Raw genomic sequence first — 19836 nt, 5'->3', positions numbered from 1 at the left:
CAAGTGTTGGTATTTAACGACTTGCTAACTTGATTATATGTAATCAACTTTAGCCGATGTCATGAGAGAACACAATTTTCCTATGCTTTACCAGTTCAATAAAGTCTATATGAGCCTCTCAAACAGGTACGAAAAAAAGATGCACGAATCGATGCCGAGGTTTTATCAGAAGTGGCAATTTCAATCATGTAGATCGTGAATTTGAAAAAGATGCCGAACATACCGAAAAATTATGAAATAAATGTACGCGACATGGAAACCGCCACGGTTGTAAACAAATCTGGCTTGAATTGAAAATATGATTGAAAATCAAATAAAAATCAATGTTCACAATTAAAGCATCAAAAAGGATACGATTCTACACTTTTACTCGTATGATATTACGCGTAACTTATTTTCAACCATATTGCAATAAAATTAAATCTAAATGCATGGCTTCTTCAGTTAACGAAACGGTAATTTTCAATCAACTTATAAAAATGTATACAAATTCGTCGAACAGAGTGCGTGTATTTTCTGAATAATTCAATTTCACATCTATTTTCATGCTCCAAATATGTACATGAAATTTAATATAAAATCACAAAATATTTTTTTCTGTCAAGGTATGAAATGTGTGTATTTTATAATATATAATATATCAGGCCAATTTCTCTTGCTCGCGTCCCACAGAATACTCATCCCAAGCATGATGATAGTATTGTTACGAGACCGTCTTAGTATCCGCCTATGAATAATTAATACCTTGCCAACATCCTCTTAGCCATTCATTTGTACAATCTGGCATACATCCGTTCACACACTATATATGCGGTATTCATAAGATATTGAACATCCTACTTTACAGATGGTGCGGCTTTTGTGAATCGATTAAACGGTCATATTCGGCGGATTACTTGGTTCCATTATCCAAATTGCATAATCGATCATTATCAAATTAACCATCTGCCGAAACATATTAAGGTAAGTGATGACTACCAATGATAATGATCAATGTATAACAATGATCGTTTCCTCAAAAATATTCTATGTTATAAAATCGTGGAAAAAGCAACACAACAAATTCACCGTAGCACCATAACAAACTATCATGAAATTATTCAAATAATTAAATTGTTTCCTTCTACTTCGACCTCAGCGGGCCGACACCAAGTAAAATTGTTTGTGTGACCATCAGCCGTGATGGTATGGGAATATTGCCGTCTGTTTAAGATTCTGGTACTTTTTCCCTTTTCCCGGTGACATTTCTGTCTGATAGAGGATATATGAACGGAGAAAATTCCTACGCTCACCTCGTGTAACATGCCGTAGTATGTATAATTTTGTTGGTCATCACATTCTGAATTAGTCCACACCAAACTTTTATAAAGTTCAGAAAACGCATTCACTTTGTTGTTGAAAGTTGAAACAAATCCACATAGATTTGCATCAATAAAATTTGTCAGCTGGCTTCAGTGTTATGTGAGCAGAAGCAGTATTCCTTTAGTTTTTACATGTTCATGAATAGTTATATAAAATTAATATATTATTTGAATTTTTTAAAAGTCTCATCTTACAGCTTCAATAACTCTAAAAACAGTGTCATATTTTATACACAGATGTTATGAGGATTCGTAATCATAGCCCAAACCAGGAGAATCAATTTAATAATTTAATTTAATTTAATCATCAGACCCTATGCTTGAATAATATTCAATATTCTAATATTAGTTACTGACGAGGAGAATCAGAAACACTAAAACAAAAACCGTACGTTATGTAAGGTATGTGTCCTTATGCACAAAAAATTTGACATCGTCCAAAATTTTCCCATTTGGGAATTTGCATAATATTTCTTTCTAGAACAAACAATTCAAGAATTAAAAATTGGTTGAAAAATGATAGCGTAGCTAATTTTTTAGTACCGAAAGATCCAAACAAGAAATATAGACAATAAAGCAAACGGAATAAAAATAATTGTTTGAAAATCCAGTCTGCGTATAGCCCATAAGCACATAGTGCATAAACTTCCAAATTTACAATATTGGTGAACCATGACAATTATTATCACCAAATAATCGAACATGATGATATAACACAAATACAACCTCACAGCAAAGATGGGGAGTATGTATTCCTTTTATGTGCAGACAATTAAAATAACGTCACACGAACACGAGATCTCGTCACAAAACAGCGAAATAAAAGGAAAGAATTCTTATTGTTGAGACACGAAAGGATCTATTCATCCATCCACCTGAATAAGTGTTGTCGAGTGTCGTGTTTACTGTAAAAGAAGAGGGCTCAGTTCATGAAAATTCTTCCAAGCGCATTTTTAACGTACGCTACATACATGATATGACGAATGGCATAGCACGGATAGCACTCTCTTTCGAGCCATATGATACTGAAACCGCAATCCAAATTTAAACTGTAACTTTGGTAGTATGTACTTTATCATAATTATCACTAAATATGATTGAAAAATAATGCTTAAAAATCGCAAAGGCGCAACTTTAACAATGACTTTTTGCATATTAAATATACAATCTGCATGTTCTGCAAAACACTTTGATGGAATACGATATGGTGAGTCCAGCAAACTACCATGAAGTATTTTAATTATACAAGTACTAAATTAACATCCTAGATATTGGCGTAATAATAATAACTCTTCATTTATCTCAAAATTGAGTAAATATACCTATAGTTTCGTGTTCAATGAGAAATCAATAGAGTTTGTGACTATGTAACTGTGTTCATATAGTGCATCGGCAATTCAAAATACATAGATGAGTAATAAACAAGATATTTTATATTTTTTAATATAATATAGCGATTATCCTATATTAACGCAATTTCTTGGATTTTTTATAATTTTTTACTAAAATCTTACTTGGAATGAATCCATTTATAATCTGGTCTAAATTCTACGCTTCCAGCTCTTTCAAATGAGGGTGCACAGTTATGCTCGGAATGAAGAATATACAAATGCTCACGTGACTGCAGTACGTGTGAAAAGTGCTCATGGTAAAGCTGAACTGCAACTCGACTATGTGCACACCAGCTGCTGTAGGTCTTTTTTCAGTTTCTATCGCACGTCAATATTTAATCATCCTATGAACGCTCTTGATGATTTATGGGCCATGCGAAAATCTGTTGATTTTATTAGCTAAATTTATGTTTCCATATCTTCTTAGTACTTTCCTGCTTACAGATAGCACCAGTGGGAGCCAGCGTTACTGTTACAGTGTCAACAAAAGTATATTTTTAAATTCGGCATGTTGTTTTATTGTGACATCCTAGCCAACAGCCTTTGGCTTGTCAGCAGAAGTAACGCTGTAAGGGCCACCGCAGTGGGTTCCCGCCATTCATATTGATTTTCCTGTTCTTTGTTGGTAACATAGCAAGGTAACTGCGGACGTGAAACAGATTATTTCGCACTCCATTAAATTAACATTATCCAGCATACGACCAGTCTGCACTATCAACAGGTAGGTATTAGGGTACCAACGAAAGAATGGGAAAAGCGAACATCGAATTTTCCAAACCAATAACTTTAGCTACATCGCGGCATCCCTAAAGTATGCCTGAGCTCAAATTCCGCATAGGGTATTTTTGGAATTAATAAACATTATGTATGAAAACGTGGTTGCTAAGACAAAGATGCATAGGAAGTGATAATTTTTAAAAATGACGCTTTTTCTCAACGGAATCTGCTTCTGTAGTAATTGCCACAAACTCATGAGTCTTAATTTTCGAAGATCCATGTACTACCACAAAACTAAAACATTGACCGCCTTATGCCACATGTAAATCATATTCAACTGATCCCAAATTCGGCATAGGGCAATAAATATTTTGTATATAGTTGGTTGGGAAAATTTGCGGTGATCATTTTCATTGGGACCTATTTGATTTCATCGTTGAGGAGAAACCGAAGCTCCTTTGAGGTGATTTTTCACCAACAGGATCGTGTAATGGGCGAAACGGACATCCTGTCCCGTTCACCTACCAGCGGGACACTGTTCCACTCATATCGATAGCAGATACATACCTACGTTAAACTGTAAGCGCGCTCATGCATCTGTCGAGACTCCTTAGGGCAATAATAGCTATCAGGATAGGGGATACCAAACTAAGTTACAAATTGCACAGGACGTTAGAGTCGTCACCCCATCCACTAATAGCATATTCAACTTCTGTTGTATGCAAATCGAGGGTTATACGTGGATGCAGCAGATGATATTCTTAATCACATGATGAGGTGATTATTCGCCCGTTATATTTTCTAGCCAAGCTACCAGTTTGTTCGTGATAACGAGTATATAGATGAGTTTTACACTTCAAATTGGAAGCAAATATGGCACACAATCATTTAATTTTTTTAAGTGCAACAGTTTTGATTAGGGAAGCGTTTGGAGTAGTTAGTAACAAAATCGACTTCTTTTTTATTCATTAATAGAGCCAAACCATGTCAAGTAGGCCTCGAAATTTCCACAAAATCACCAATTTTTATGAAATTAATTTTTTGTGTAGGGGAAAAGGAGTATAATTTTTGGTTTAAAAATTTTATTAAAATTGCTTGATTTTGAATATATTATAGGCTTTTAAGCTTTTGAAAACAATTAAATATGTAAATGAAATTTGAAATATTTTTTTCAATTTATTATTTCTCAAAAACTACTCCAGATAATTCAATGAAATTTTGCACACTTATAGAAAGATACTTACACTATCTAATAAAATATATTTACGGAATATTTGTTTTAATAGCAGTATTTTAAAGACATTTGTAATAAACAATTTAAAATATTTTCGAGTTCTCGGTAAAAAAAAATCAAAAAATATAGCAAATGTCGCGGAAAACGTATACCTTCAATAATCTGTAAAGATATTTTTGTCCTTTTGTTCCTGTTCCGAGATATGAAGTTTTTTGTCACACGCCGCGCTCTTTCAGCATGCGACGCATTCCGATGATGCCCATGACAACGCTTTAGCCACAACTCACGTGAACACGACCAACGGGCATGTTCAAAATTGCGTTCAGCACATTGCGGTATCTATCATTTAGCACCCGGTAACCTCTGTTGTATAGCAAATCGTAACTTCTATTGTTTAGAACGACGTCAGTTCTATTGTTAAAATTTAGTTTAATATGTTAATTAAATTATTATTATAAATGAGGTTTTATAGTTGTAACGAGTACGTTAGTAATTCACTTATTGTAAGCCTGAATGTTTCATATTCACGTCAAAATTACAAACGTGTTTGACAATGTATTGCTTGAACTTTACATACCACCAAGAAGTGACTAAGAATAAATTCCGACTGTTGTGGGATTTTTTCCTGTATACAGAAGGATACCAAATATATATCTTTAATATTTTAAAAGTTATCGCTTGTTGTTTGTGGATTACCCTTTGTCACCGATTTATTGTTCAATATAGTTTATTTATCATTTTACGTGCAAAACAATAGTTCCATCGGCGGATAAGGCGAAGACAAGAGTCATATTAGCTATTACCAAATTGATAATTGAATTGAAATAATTGAAGCCAGGTTTTTTAAATGAAGAAAAAAAATCTCTTTTTTATTACACACATCGACTGTCCTTACCTTTCTTAAGGAAAGTTTTATTTCTTTTGGACGAAATCAAGGCAAAGTTTGTTAAATTTTTTTTGTGGAATAATTAAAAGACGCTAGCAATTCCAGTTTTGATGACTAAAGACGCTTTTAATCCACTTAACAGTGTGATGAGGCATTTCTAATAACTCTTGCCACTCTTTTCGGATATTATAGCGATTGAGAACATTAACAACATGATTTTTCGCGATGTTTTTGATAACACAGAGCTGTCTCTTTTATTACTGTGATCTCGTTTAAAAATTATAAATAATTAATTTTTCATGCCAATGTTAGGCATAAGTCAGACATCAAAGTATATACTTCCACACATTTTTTGAATAAAGGAAATCAGATCAATATAACAAGACCTATTCTCGACGATAGCAGAAAAGTCATGGTTTCGAGAAAAACGCAATTTTAAAGCCTGAGTTTTCGAAAAAAAAATCATTTTCCAATTATCGACAAATAACCAATAAAAGATCAAAAACACAAGTTCGCATGTCTGTGTTTTTTTCCGAATCCAGTAGAACGTCCTCTAAATTTAATGATATATTTTTGTCAAATCTTCATCTTTTGATTAATATGTTATTGATTTTCTACAAACATAAAAACAAAAAGTTATTTGGCAATCTTGGCGACACTTGAGAGCAGCTGGTTTTTTTACAGGGTTAGTCGAGCTTTGCCTGTGAAGGGATATAAGTCAAGGAGGTAGTATACAATTTGTTGCCCTGTACACTCCATTTCACCAAATCTCGACAAACATATGATTACGGCCTAAAAGCCAACTGTCAAAATCCACTTTCAATGGAAATTCCGGACAAACCATTACTAGCTGAACACAGTTCACAACAGTTTATGAAAGGGAAAACTTTTCTCTTTCGTATACTACCAACATCTGTGATTGGCATGAAACGGTTTGTCCAGAATATCCATTCAAAGTGGATTTTGACAGTTGGCTTTTAGGCCGTAATCATATGTTTGTCGAGAAATTATTTTTGTCACTTTACTTGAAGCAAAACTGAGTCAGGTTATAACCCTTACTACTATCAAAATGTATGAGCAGATAGCGGTTTAAGTTAGAACCTGACTCAGTTTCAGGGTCAAGCAAAAACGACAATAAATTTTTCGTATAATGCGCATAAAAAGTATGTTTTTGACCAAGACACATTTGAAAAGAAAGCTCATTTGTATCAGGTGCACCAAACCTTAACCTAAATAAACAGCATCGTTCGGCGGGCTTTGCATCCATTCAATTCGAACATTAACCTATACTACACAATCATACGCTTTATTTTGTCACTCCCTGGCTAGCTAAATCCCTTGCACTTACCGGACGGTTTCCGGTCTATTGCAAAATGAGCGGATAATAGCACACTGTCCACAGAGAACGGCCGGTATGTGTGGGCTGAAACGACGTAATGAGTGAATTTGCGGTTGCATCCTCCATTAGCTGCGTATTTCCGTCGATTAGCACAACATATTGCTATATCCCTTGATCTTGTACTAGTTATGGCAGTTGTACTACTTACCACACCTTAATGCCTCGAATTTAACAAATTGGAAAAGATCTTTTAATTTTATTTTGAGTTTTTTTGGAAATTATTGAAACGCAGGCATGTCCAAAATAATTTTGAAACTAGAAGAAACGATGTGACTGAAAGAAAAGTTTTTCTTGCTATTCAGTTGTTCACTATTTAGCGAGAACCGCTTTCAAGACTAATTAAAATATCCAGAGAGACAACTTCGTATAGCACAAGGTGACAGCTAAGAAATAAGCACGTGCCTCGCTGAACTTATATTCAAAGAGGCAAAGAGGAAAGCAAAATAATAATATTTACTCGTTGGGGTGTATCCTGCACATTTCAACAGATGCTTCCGTTCATTACAAATGAGCCATAAACCAGAGGGAAGGGCCGTTTCTGCTTTCAGGCTGTGATATATCGATTTCTTATGCAGCGTTTTGATAAACAGTGATATCAAAATATTGTTTTATTCCGTTAACCGCAATCCAAAAGATGATCGAGAGCCTTTTCTAAAGCTAAAACTAGCGTCCAACTACATAATACGGATTTCTATGGACACACACTAATTATAGAATAAAAAATAAAAACAGATCCACATCATCAACAAACATAAAAATAGATTAAATCTATTTTTCAAACAAAAAATTCTTGAAGATCTTAGGCATGTGGAGGATTTGTGGAATTTAGAGAAAAAATCCGATTTTTTTGTAATATAAAAATTTTAAATATTTGGGAATGAATACAATAAACAAATATTTGGCAATATATTGTGAAATCTATTGCAATTCAAATGTGCGGTGATTCGAAAAAAGTCAATATTTATACCAGTCCTATTCATATTTATTTTCCGTCAGCCTCTGCCCGCAATGAGGGCCATTTAGATGCAGGCACATGAACATGGGCAAGAGATTTTTCACCGCAAAAAATCCTACCGGTTAGAAAAATGTACGTTAGAGACAACTGATTATAGTTTATAAAAGTTTAAACTGTATACATATAATTTATATCTTTGCATAACCATTTGTGCACACTTCCCCGATTATAGGACGCGTAATAACCGCGAGCTAGGTTTTCAGGTCTTTAAGTATATACCACTTCATGAAATATTGTTCGAGTCTGCCCATATTCCAATGGTATACTACACGAACGAAAAAGTGCAAACCCAAACACTACAAACTTACCACTCGACATCATCGACACAAAGTACGCTATGTTTAGCTTACTCATGTCTAGCGTCAGTATGCTCGTATTTTGCCAATGATGCAACTACACGCCAACTACTCAAACTCCATCGAAAAATTAACCACGCTATTTCACTACCGAAACTTATTGGGGGCCCTGAATCTGTTTATTTCTCTTTTTTCTAAAAAAAAATAACACGCTTTTTGAACATTTTGAAAAGCTCGAATAAATTGTTTCGTTAAAAAAATGTGTCAAAATGGCAAACTTCCAGATCATTCAATGAAGCAACTTGTCTTTGGCGTATTCAATTAGCGGAAAAGTGCATATCGTAATTCTTGTTCAAAACAATGGAATCAAAGTCCTGGCACTACAATTCCTATGTGGAATTTTCGCCATCTGTTTCGAATGATTTTGCAGCCGATTCTTAGCGTACAAGAACATTGCGTGGCTAGTAGGGGTGGATCCAGAAAAAAATAGTAAGGGAGGGGTCTAAATTTAGAATTTAAAATTAAAATTGTACAATATGAATGAATAACCTGGGATCAGAATAAATTGGCACGCACGTTCCCCATGTTATTCGGATATTTGTACCTTGCCATGCCTTTCCTAATGGGAGTCCTTGACTGTGAATTTAGCCACATGGGTTAGCCTTTTTGACAGTTATCTCAGCCAAAGGATAGGGATCAAAGTAGTTCAATGGAAGGCGTGGTCGTGGTAATTCAGTTTTGTAAATAAAATTTGCGTACGAAAAGTGAAAAAAAAATCGGTTACGTATCTTCAAAGCCAGATGGATCGGAAAAAATCATATAGCTTAATGACCCAATTCGTCTGCCAGTCCATTTCCAGTAATACCGAAACGACAGGGTGTACATAGCATTTGAACTTCTTAGTTCATCGATTTGATTTCGACATTCAATTACTAATTGTGATCCCGAATCGGCTGAACGTACATAGTGCTTTTAGGACATCCTGACTGCCAAAGCTAAACATATTCTTTCATCGCAAACTCCCTGTTAAAACGCTGCTCAAAATCTTTGGGTTTATCAATTGGAATCCATTCTTAGAAGTATTTCTGGGCGATATGCGCAAAAAATTTGAAAATTTATCGTGAGATGGCTGAATTATATGCGTTTAAAATTGGACCACTTTTCGTTACATACCATTTTTGTAGAATTTGCAACGTGCACCCCTATATCGAAAACAAAGACGTAGTCCTACGTCAAAAAGTTATCACAATATAAAAAGAAAATGAAATATTTGGTCGTTTATGATGTTTAAAAAACAAATCTGATGTATTACGTTTGGTTTAGGAAAGTTGTATAATATATTAGAAAATATGTGTTTATATCAATCTCGAAGATCTTTTTACAAATTTTTCGAACAGTTATATGAGATAGTCGAACTAATTATATATGAATATTTTCAAGCACGATTGCTTTCTAAGGGCTTCTATCTAGAAAAACACGTTTTTTGAATAAAAAGTTTCACAACACTTACAAAAAATTTAAATTTTGTTCACCTCTTACAATAGGTATCTTTGATCCCTGTAACATTGGGTATTCTTGATCCCTATCATTAATTCTCACAAACACTTTCTAAATGTATGGAAATAGAAAACCATCATTTTCATGAAGTACATGGCACTATTAATTGATCCAAAAAGTTTTTTCCGTGAACGAATTATGGTATAAGTTATTGAAGGTTGGATGAGCCAGTTAAACAGCACTGATTTACCGTAAATACTTGTCTTGACTTTCTACTCTGGTTAAAGTTTGTCGTGCATCTAAAAAGGTAGTTTTATTCATTAATTTGTCAGGATAGGTGATTGGCTGGACTTTCGTGACTTTAAGTCATAGTGTGCTTTGTTTGTTCAGCCCTAGTAGGCGGGGGATCAAGTTACCACACGGTTTTACAGAAACCTCGTTTTGACATGATTTTCAAAACTGTTCATATTACTGACAGGACATAGTATTCGGATTTACACATTATTCGTAGCTCTTATAAATCGAAATGACTACAAGATGGCGAGTTTTGCAATTAAAATTTTTATTTCATTGAAAAGTTATGAGCAAAAAACAAAAGTGGGATCAAGCGTACCCACTCTCCCCTGCACACATACAGCTTCACTCCAATACTGAATGCTGATGAGGTGTCGGAAACAGTAGCGAGGGCATGTGATATAACAATGCCGAGGAAAATGGAGCCAAAGAACAACCGGCGTACTGGCGGGACGAAAGGCTGAGCATCCTCTGGGCTGCATGTTTAAAATCCAGATAACGCGTTCAGAGAGCAAGATATGAGGCTGTAAGAGAAGAGTGTAAAGTGACATTCTGGTAGACCAAGGCCACTTTGAAACGCGACATAGCGTCAACATAGGCAAGTCAACCTGCTACAAACTGCTGTGCAGAGAAGTAGACCCTATCCTTTGGGCCAACGCTTACCGTGTCGTGTTGATCAGAGTTAAGGGTTCATCGATGCCAATCGAAATGTGCACTGACAAAATGAAGATAATCGTAGATCGTATTCCCACCTACACCATACGTCGATGTAAACGAAGGAAATGCTGGTGACAATCGGGTTTCCAACGACGAGCTCCTTATAACGGCAAAAGGGCTGAAAGCGAAGAAAGCTCCCGAACCGGATGGAATCTCCAACGTGGCACAGAAGGTCGCGATCCTGGTGTTTCCGGACATGTTCAGAATAGTCCTACAGAAATTCCTGGACGATAGCTACTTCCCGGATAGATGGATGGTCCAGAAGCGGGTGTTTCTGCAAAAACCAGGAAAACCACCAAGGTCAGACATAGCGTAGTTGGTAAATCGATTGCCTTGTACGCAGCTCCCATTGAATTGTGTGAACGCTATGACATCGACCCGTTGTGCCTCTGGAATGCTTACATATTTTTGGTTGCCAACACTAGCAAACCGTGTGTTCTGCCACACCTATATATACCTTATTGCACTCAATGCGGGTTCTGTACAAGGTTCTGAAAAGTTACATCCAAAACTGAGTACTAGTCCACAAAACGATTATAGGGTCGAGGCCGATCAGGGTCACAGCGGGAGTACCTCAGGGCTTAATACTTCAACGATCTTGGATCATGTTGCACAACGGAGTGCTAACACTAGAACTTCCCAGGGGAGTGGAGATCGTCGGCTTTGCAGATGACGTTGTACTGACGATAACAAGGGTCTCGAGGAGGTGGATGTTAACGACAGAGACAATAGACACCGTGGATGGCTGACGCAGCTGGCTCAGCACAAGACGGAGATAGTCAGCAGCCGTAAAAAAATTCAGCGCGTCGTTATCAGCGTCGGGGAGCAATCAATCCCATCTATACGTGCGCTGAAGCACCTGGGTGTGATGGTCGATGATCGGTTAAATTACAACAGCAATTTCAACTACATATGTGAAAAGGCTGCGAGGAACAACTAAAGCATTGGAAAGGATCATACCGAACAACGGAGGAGCAAGATGTAGCACGATATTTCTCCTGGCGTACAAGATTCTGAGGTATGGCGTACAGGCCTGGTCTGCTGCGCTGAACTCAAAGCGGAAGTAGATGAAGTTGACAAGCACGTTTCGCCTAATAGCTATTCGTGTCGCGAGTGCGTACAGAACGGTATCGCCGGAGGCAGTATGCGTAATTGCCGGGATGATTCCCATCTGCATCCCTCTGGCTGAGAACGTAGAATGCTACCAGCGGTGAAATGCACGGAATGCAAGTCGATTGGTCAGAGCGGACTCGTTGGCTAAGTGACAGTAAACTAGGTCCACCGCCGGGGACTAGATCGAGTAGATCGGGACGAAGTGGAGAGTTAATTGGCGAACATCGGTATCGGGAGAAATCTACCGCCGGGGAATTCAAGGTAGATTCACCGCCGTGGAATATCCGACTAAATCGTGACAAAAATAAAAAGAAAGAAACACCTGTACCGAGAGAAATTCCGCTGCAGTGGAACTCTCAGTTTGGGTAGAATTGTTCACCGCCGAATAATATCCGAGTAGATATCTATAAAGCTGGAAGCTACATGGCTCAAGAAAGCGGATATCGGTATTGGTAGAAATTCCTCTGTTGGGTAGGAGTAAGGTGGGTTCATCGTCGGGGACGAGAGCTGAAATGGTGACGTAATAGATGGTGACAAGAAGCAAGAGAAGAGTCAAGAGTTAAATCAAAGCTCAAAGGTCGAGCCATTTTATGAACCAAGTGAGGCTCCGATATAGAGCAGACGAAAGAGGTGAGTAGAAGGCACGACGACAACTCCTCTCCCACGAAGTAATACCTTGATATAATTCCATCAAGAAGAATGGCAAAAACGAGTAAGATTGTTTTTAGTGGTTAGGCACGAATGTGAGTCGTAAGTCCATACAGTGCCAGTACGCTACAGGCCAGGCTTTCGAAGCTTTTTAAGCCTTACTATATAAAAAGACACAAACACTTACAGACTTTTCCAATTTCGACGAACTGAGTCGAATGGTATATGAAACTCCGTCTTCTGGCCCGGGATTAGGTTGACAATTTCCAGAGTTAATGCATAATATTTCTGTATATGAAAGGCAAACCCATTAAATTTAGGGAATATCTGTGTTAAATCAACGAAAAACACCCATTATTTTTTTTTTGAAGATAGCAAAAACGAACTTTTTCGTAAACGCTTGTAATTTTTCCAATGTATCAATAAAATGTTATGCATAGAAAGATGCGCCACCTTACCTTGAATTTGGTACATATAACGACTTGATCCGATGTAAAATGAGCATTTTACTGCTAAAACGTTTTACTAGGTCGGGTTTGCCCCACCTTACTCTACTAGTACTCATACTCACTCTGCCATATTCATATAATCTACGAATAATGTTGTACATTGAACAGCAATATAATAATCCTATTATTTTACCTTATTTTAAGTTGTTACAAACCCTAGCATAAATTCTGGCGCAAGCAATTATGAATTGAAAAGTCCAACCAGTGAATAAACGACAATGTGTGTCAAACTTGTTGCGCTGATAAATCGAGTGTGACCAGTTTGTGAATTGGAAAACTTTGTCTTTGTTTGCCCTAACGAGTGCCTAAGTACATCGTTTTACGTTGATTTCACTTCAAAAGAATTGCTGGTAAAGAAACATCCGACCAAAGCTCATGCCTTGGTAAAGAGTAAAATTTCCGTGAAAGAAATTCGGTCCCTCAATTGAGTAACCAGAAGGTGGATATGTTGAACAAGTTAATCCTACCATTCAGAATCTAGAAGTGGAGACAGAGAGTATGTATTTGATAGCATGTTGGATAGAGTATTCATCCATGTTATGGATCTTTTCATGGCATATAAATGAGAAACTTTTCTATCTGCGCACAGGTTTTCATTGCAGTGGATAGTGCAGTAGGGGTCTATTTTCTAAAGCGCTATCGAACGCCTTGTTCAGCTTAAGTTGTGATAAAAAGCGAAAACCCCTGAGCCGCGGTTTGCCTGTGTTGCAGATTTTCCGACAATTTTAATGCATTGTTAAATTGACCTCGGGGTGGTAATCAAAACATGTGTCGTTTGGCTTACCTTATCGATTGAAACACTATGTAAAATATTTGAAATAAATCTGGAACGATTTGAGAAATTCATTTCATATGGTAACAATCGTTAATTTACCATTGATATACACATTGGACCGCCATTCCAATTTTAATATTAGAGCGTTAATCAATTTCAAATGTTGCCTCGATTTCAATATTTACCCTACATTGCAGGTTGTGTCTAGCCGGCAAGTTCAAATTTCTCATCCTACCAGTAGCAATCTTCTGGAATATATCCATTCAGAATTCAAATTAAAACCATGCCCTGAAGACTCAACATTGAAAGCTGGTTGCAGAAGTTATATCATAGAGGCAAAACATAAGTGGTACATGCAGTATATATTTGTAGGTGATGGGCTGACAATCTGTTGATTTTAACACCTATGTTTGCCTATAAGATATACGTTTCGTCTGGAAATCTGTCTGCTTGCGAGTAACATCACCTCGATGTTGAAAATATGTTGCGGTGTTGTTATTCTCCACAGCTTCAACTCATTTGTGTAATATTTCTTGTAGTTGCTATAGTAGTATTAGGCTATCATATTTGGATTTGTAATTTACAATTGAAGAGATTCAAATGCAATATAACTTCCAGTTAAAAGGTGGTGAGCGTTTGTTGAGGCAAAGATGTCAATAAGGAGAAAATACCCAACTTCGATATTTTGCATACATCCTATTGGAGACATCGCTTTATTGCCATTAGTACCATCTGTTGAGTTAAAATCCTACTAGTGGATTGCTTCTCTATGATTTTACCAAAACGAGTGCTTATGTATATACGTCTCGGTGAGTAAAAATATAGCTAGTGCCGGTTCAAAATGGTGCATCCAGTTTTTCGCTGCAGTTGGGTATCTTTCTTCTTATTGAAATTATTGATTGAGGTTAATTCGGTAAAAAAAAACTCATTTTAACCATCCGGCACTCGCGTTAGTGCACTGAGTGCACGTCGCTCGGAAAATCCATCGTCTTTGAGCACTAGCGGTTATTATTTCTGTGAGCCATTTACGCGACCTCTGCAGAGTTAAAAAAAATGTATATTCATTCAATTTTCATATAATAATGTCAAAATTGAACAATATTTTCTCAAAATTTCGTTGCAAAATACTGAAAGTTGAGCGACCGACAGTGAATCTCTGTATTACAGCGAATGTGGTTCAATCGAATTTGACATCCGTTTGATTTCGCTATCGTTATTAAGAATATAAATCACAATCGTTCGAAAAAGCGATCCAATAAATAAAGCTGACAACAAAAATAACAAGCGCAACAAAATATAGGCGACGAAAATTTGGTTTGCCTTATTACCTCACTGTCTAATCGCGAGATTTGTACTGTTTGGAGTGCTTTATATCTAGCAGGAAAATTTCACCGCACCTAGTTATTCAGAAAAGGAAAAACTAGAAAGAGAGAAAAGGAACATGAAACATGTACTGCCCTTTTATGCAATTCTGACGTTAACGCCAATAGGAATATTGTTTAGAAAACCAATTTTTGTGTTTCGTGATGTTTTCAAAAGCACGAATAATGTTTCAACTATCTGTTCTGTACAAAATGTGTACAATCAATCGTAGATAATAGCCAATTGCTTAAATTTTCAATTTTTGGCAAAAACCTTGTAAATTTTAGCTAACGTCACTTTTACAAAAAAATAGCGATTTCATTTCACTGTTTTTACGCAATTCTGATGTACGTATACAAACCAAAAGTACCGGGTAAAACGTGTCGAATATTATCAACCGTTTCAACTGAATTATCTGCAAATGATTATTACTTCCTTCAAGTTTTCGAGGCTATATGTGATGGTCTGGTCAGATGGTCGGTTTTGGATCTATACGGATGTTCCGTGGGTTATGTCCGAGGACCATTCAGTACATTTTCATTAATTTTCCAAAGTTTAGCTGCAAGTCAGGTATTATTATACAATGTATTGTATATTTTATCCTACATTTGAACACTATAACTTCATTTTGGTATCCTGTAGGTCTCTTTCAGGCAACGTGGAAGCAATTCTGCGCTGGAAGTCCTAGTGAATATGGAATGCGCTACCCATGTTTGTGAAACATTTATACTTGAAGATACCTGCCATGCGGCACATTAACGATGATCTGCAGACATGTAAAGTCATCCGGAAACACGGAGAAACTTTACAACACCTTCGGTGATTCCGGATTTCTTTTCAACGGACACATTTTTAAGTGAATATTACTGTCACGCGGCACATCAAGGTGCACCAGCTCGGTTTTCTACGAACAATGCTATCACATGTAAAGTCATCCGGGATGAAATGTTTTTGTTAAACATTTCTGTCATGCGACATATCAAATAATATCAACTCTATAATTTATGGACAATGCAATTTCAATGCCAAATAGGGACACTTTATTAACAATTCTGGAATATGGAAGTTCGGACCAAACAATTCTAGTAATTATTTCTGTCATGCGGCACATCAAATTCTGTGGTCTGTGAAAAATACAATCATATTTGAAGACATTTGGATACAGTGTTCCACTTAACGACTGATCCCGGTAATTCCGGTTTCCCGCTTCTTTGGTAATTTTTTAGTGAATATTCCTGTTACTGCTACGGCACATCAAAATACATCATATAGATTGTCTATAAACTATTCAAGCACATTTGAAGTCTTCCTAGTATACGGTTATTCTGGAGTTGATTGCATTTTTAGTGGATCAAGCGTGTCGAATAACAGGTGTATTCAGGTACAAACGTTTCACAGGTATGGGTTACTCATTTTGAATCCACAAAGTCTCTCAGATGGTTTCAAAACTAGTTGAGAGCCTTTATATATACAATTTATTAATGTTCATGTTATATTAATACCAGTTTTCATGCTATACCTTGAAAAATTAATGAAGCTGGCTTAACATTGCCTCGGACTGACCCCATGAAATTTTCGTATAAATTTGGAGCCGGATATGTGAACAGTTCAACTCACGGTTTATGAGACTTGAATAAATTCCATTTCATTTGCAGGCGTTTTGGTTGGAATTGGTTTTGAAATTAGTTGGTTGGGTACCAATTGCGCACTACAATGATGAAATATAGAACAACAGCGGTCAAGGTTTTGAACAAAAGGTTTCACCAAGATACATTCGTGCATTATTGTGGTATGAAAAATACATGTTGAAAAAGACTAAGCTTGCTGCTTTAAAGAAGCATTCGAACTTACACAGGAGACTTCTTTATAAAATATAAATAGTTAAAAAAAATTTATCGTGCCAAAAGAATTAATTTGAATACCACCCTAGCATAAATATAACACCACCCTAGCCATTTACATCACAAAATGGTGCTTATCTAGCTCCCAACATTACTTATGATACAACAGCTTAAGAATAAATTGTTTTGCCTTATTAAATATACCTCCAATACTATATTGCACCGGTACGTCACTTTGGTAAAAAAATGGCGCCTACGTCACATTGTTTTTCTCGTTTTAAAAGGCCATTTTGCATAATTTTTTAAAGACAATTACACTGAAAGACGTAAATTTTTGTGGAGAATTCAGAAATATGAAAAAATGAAATTTGACCAAAGTGGCGCTTACGTCACTTTTGCATACAAGGGCAGTGTAGGCCTACCGTTCAATCACTTGAATAAATCCTAGGTTAAGAATAAAATGCCGAAATTCAATCCGTCAAATAAAATGTTTTTTGCCTTTCTCATATGAAAGGTTATGCTGAAAATCGTCAACCTAATCCCGGCCTGGAGGGCCGTGTGTCATATACCATTTGACTCAGTTCGTCGAGTTCGGAAAATGTCTATATGCGTGTGTATGTTGAAAAAAATGTCACTTCTGTTTCTCAGAGGGACAACCGTCCCATCGGCTGCTATTGATTTTTTTTATTGATTGGACTTCCGGTTCCGGAATTACGGGTTGAGTGTGGCCACACAGCAAATTCCCATATAAACTAGTTCCACCATGATATCAAAATGATGGAAAACTTATTGACTTTCCGGCAGTCGCGCTAGTGCACTGAAAATCTAGCCAAATCATTTTAGAGCAGCTGAGGTTGCTCGTTTAGTGAGCCATTTGCGCGACTTCCGGAGGGCTAAAATGGATGCAAAATTACTTTAATTTGCCAGCCTATATCAATAATGACTAACCAAAGTCGCTTTGGCCACCTACGACGGTTCTTGATGCCATATAAGCAGGAGCTGAAAAAACCTCAAAAGGAAAATTTCAAAATCGAATTTGTATTTTTGAGGCCAAATGTCTTTAAAATGCTCAAAACGTCGAGATTTGATGCAATTTCGAAAAAAAATGTTTTTTAGCGAAAATTGATTTTTTTGGACAGCACATATAGAAAGGTTATGTAATCACTCTGAAAATCATCAATCTAATCCCGGCAATTTTATTTGAATAAGATAGGATTTCTGTATTTTAACAGGAGCGTAGCTAGGGTTATGCTGTAAAGGGTTGACCCTTCCCAACCTTACACCACCCTTCTCTAAACCCCCCACCCCCATCAATTCACCCACCATCAAGTCCTCCCATCAAGTCCTCCGCCATCAAGCCCCCCAACACCTTCACCCAGTAAACATTCCAAGATAGGTTGGGGGTGGTTCGGTTGTGGATTATTCATCCCATTCATACACACATACGCATGACAAAATAGGTTAACATTGAGTTAATGCTGATTAAGCTAATTAAGTATTATATATTTTTGTGTTATGCAGGGGCGGATCCATAATAAAATTCCCTAGTGGGTCTGAAATTTCGATTTTGAAATGAACCCATTATGTAGTACGCAATAACCTCATTTAATAAAACCCAGTGAAATATTCGGTTTGAAATGATATTGAGTTCAAAACTACTTAAAAATAGAAACATATTCCTTTACAAGTTGAAAATTTTCGGCGGGGTTCGGACCCCCCGGACCGTCTTCCTGGATCCGCCGCTAGTTTCAAATGCTACAGCGTCGCCATATAGCATCTCAAGTTCGTGGCTTGTACGTATGTGTAAATCGTACTGAATATGTAATAGAAATTTCCACCATTATATTGAACATAATCAGCCATGGAATCGCAGTTTGAACAAATGAGAAAGGCACAGTGGCACCACTATGTGGATTAAACAGGTTTCAATCTTATAGGTAGGATATTCAATCACCCTGAAAACCAACTTTTTAACCGAGGCCCGCATATGAATATCTATATTTTATAAAGCTCAAAAGCCTTGCCTGTAGTGTATTGGCATTGTGTGGGACTCACGAGTCATTTTCGTGCTTAACCACTAAAAACACTTTTTACTCTTTTTACGTCCTTCTTCTCCACGGAACTAGATCAAGGTATTACTTCATTGTGCTTTCATCGCACCTCTTTTTTTGCTCACGAGTTTTCCGCAGCTATCTCGAAGCCTCACATGGCCCATGAAATCGCTCGACTCTTCTCTCGCTTTTCATCTTCATCTATTATGTCGCCATTTAGCTCTCACCTAAGTGAGCCAGTTCAGCTCCAAGCTTTATCCCGATTTACTTAAAAATCCCTTGTGGCGGAATTTCTCTTGGTGCTAATATTTGTTACGTGAGCCAGTTAGTTCCCATTCTTGTCACGATATAGTCGGATAGTCCACGGCGGTGAATCTACTCTAGTATGAATTTCCCGGCCTTAAATAGATTTAGCTCCCCGCTTCATCCCCTGCGGTGGAACTAGCCTACTCAATGGGCCAATCAGTACGTATCGAGGTCTGCCCAGCGATTACGGATGGAGTTTAGCTTCCTGTTCACTGATGCCCCAACGAACCACTGCTGGCTGTTCGACGCGGTCTACTCGATCTAGTCCCCACCTAACCTTCCTACGAGGTAACTGGTAGGATGTCGAGGTCGGTCCGGCGATTCCGGTGGACTCTGGCGTCCGGTTCAATGGCTCCGCGATGACTCGAACCCGGTGCTGCGTCGCGTGCTATTCAACTAGTCCCCGGCGGTGAATCTAGTCTAA

General features: G+C 37.1%; 1 protein-coding gene across 4 annotated transcripts in view; it reads left to right on the top strand.

Moving 5' to 3' along the window:
- Nucleotides 1–19836, top strand: part of LOC131682674 (short neuropeptide F) — a 132080-nt gene that overhangs the window by 51809 nt on the left and 60435 nt on the right. For 3 of the 4 annotated variants that reach the window (XM_058964342.1, XM_058964341.1, XM_058964344.1), the window contains exon 2: nt 848–963. The exons of the other annotated variant lie outside the window; for it this stretch is intronic. The gene's annotated coding sequence lies outside the window, so the exon portion shown is untranslated. The remainder of the gene's footprint in view (nt 1–847; nt 964–19836) is intronic. 4 annotated transcript variants of the gene reach the window in all.

This window comes from Topomyia yanbarensis, chromosome 2 (assembly GCF_030247195.1).
Source record: "Topomyia yanbarensis strain Yona2022 chromosome 2, ASM3024719v1, whole genome shotgun sequence".
Lineage (NCBI taxonomy): Eukaryota > Metazoa > Arthropoda > Insecta > Diptera > Culicidae > Topomyia > Topomyia yanbarensis.
Note: the sequence above shows the minus strand (reverse complement) of the source record. Positions and strands in the feature narration are given on the sequence as shown.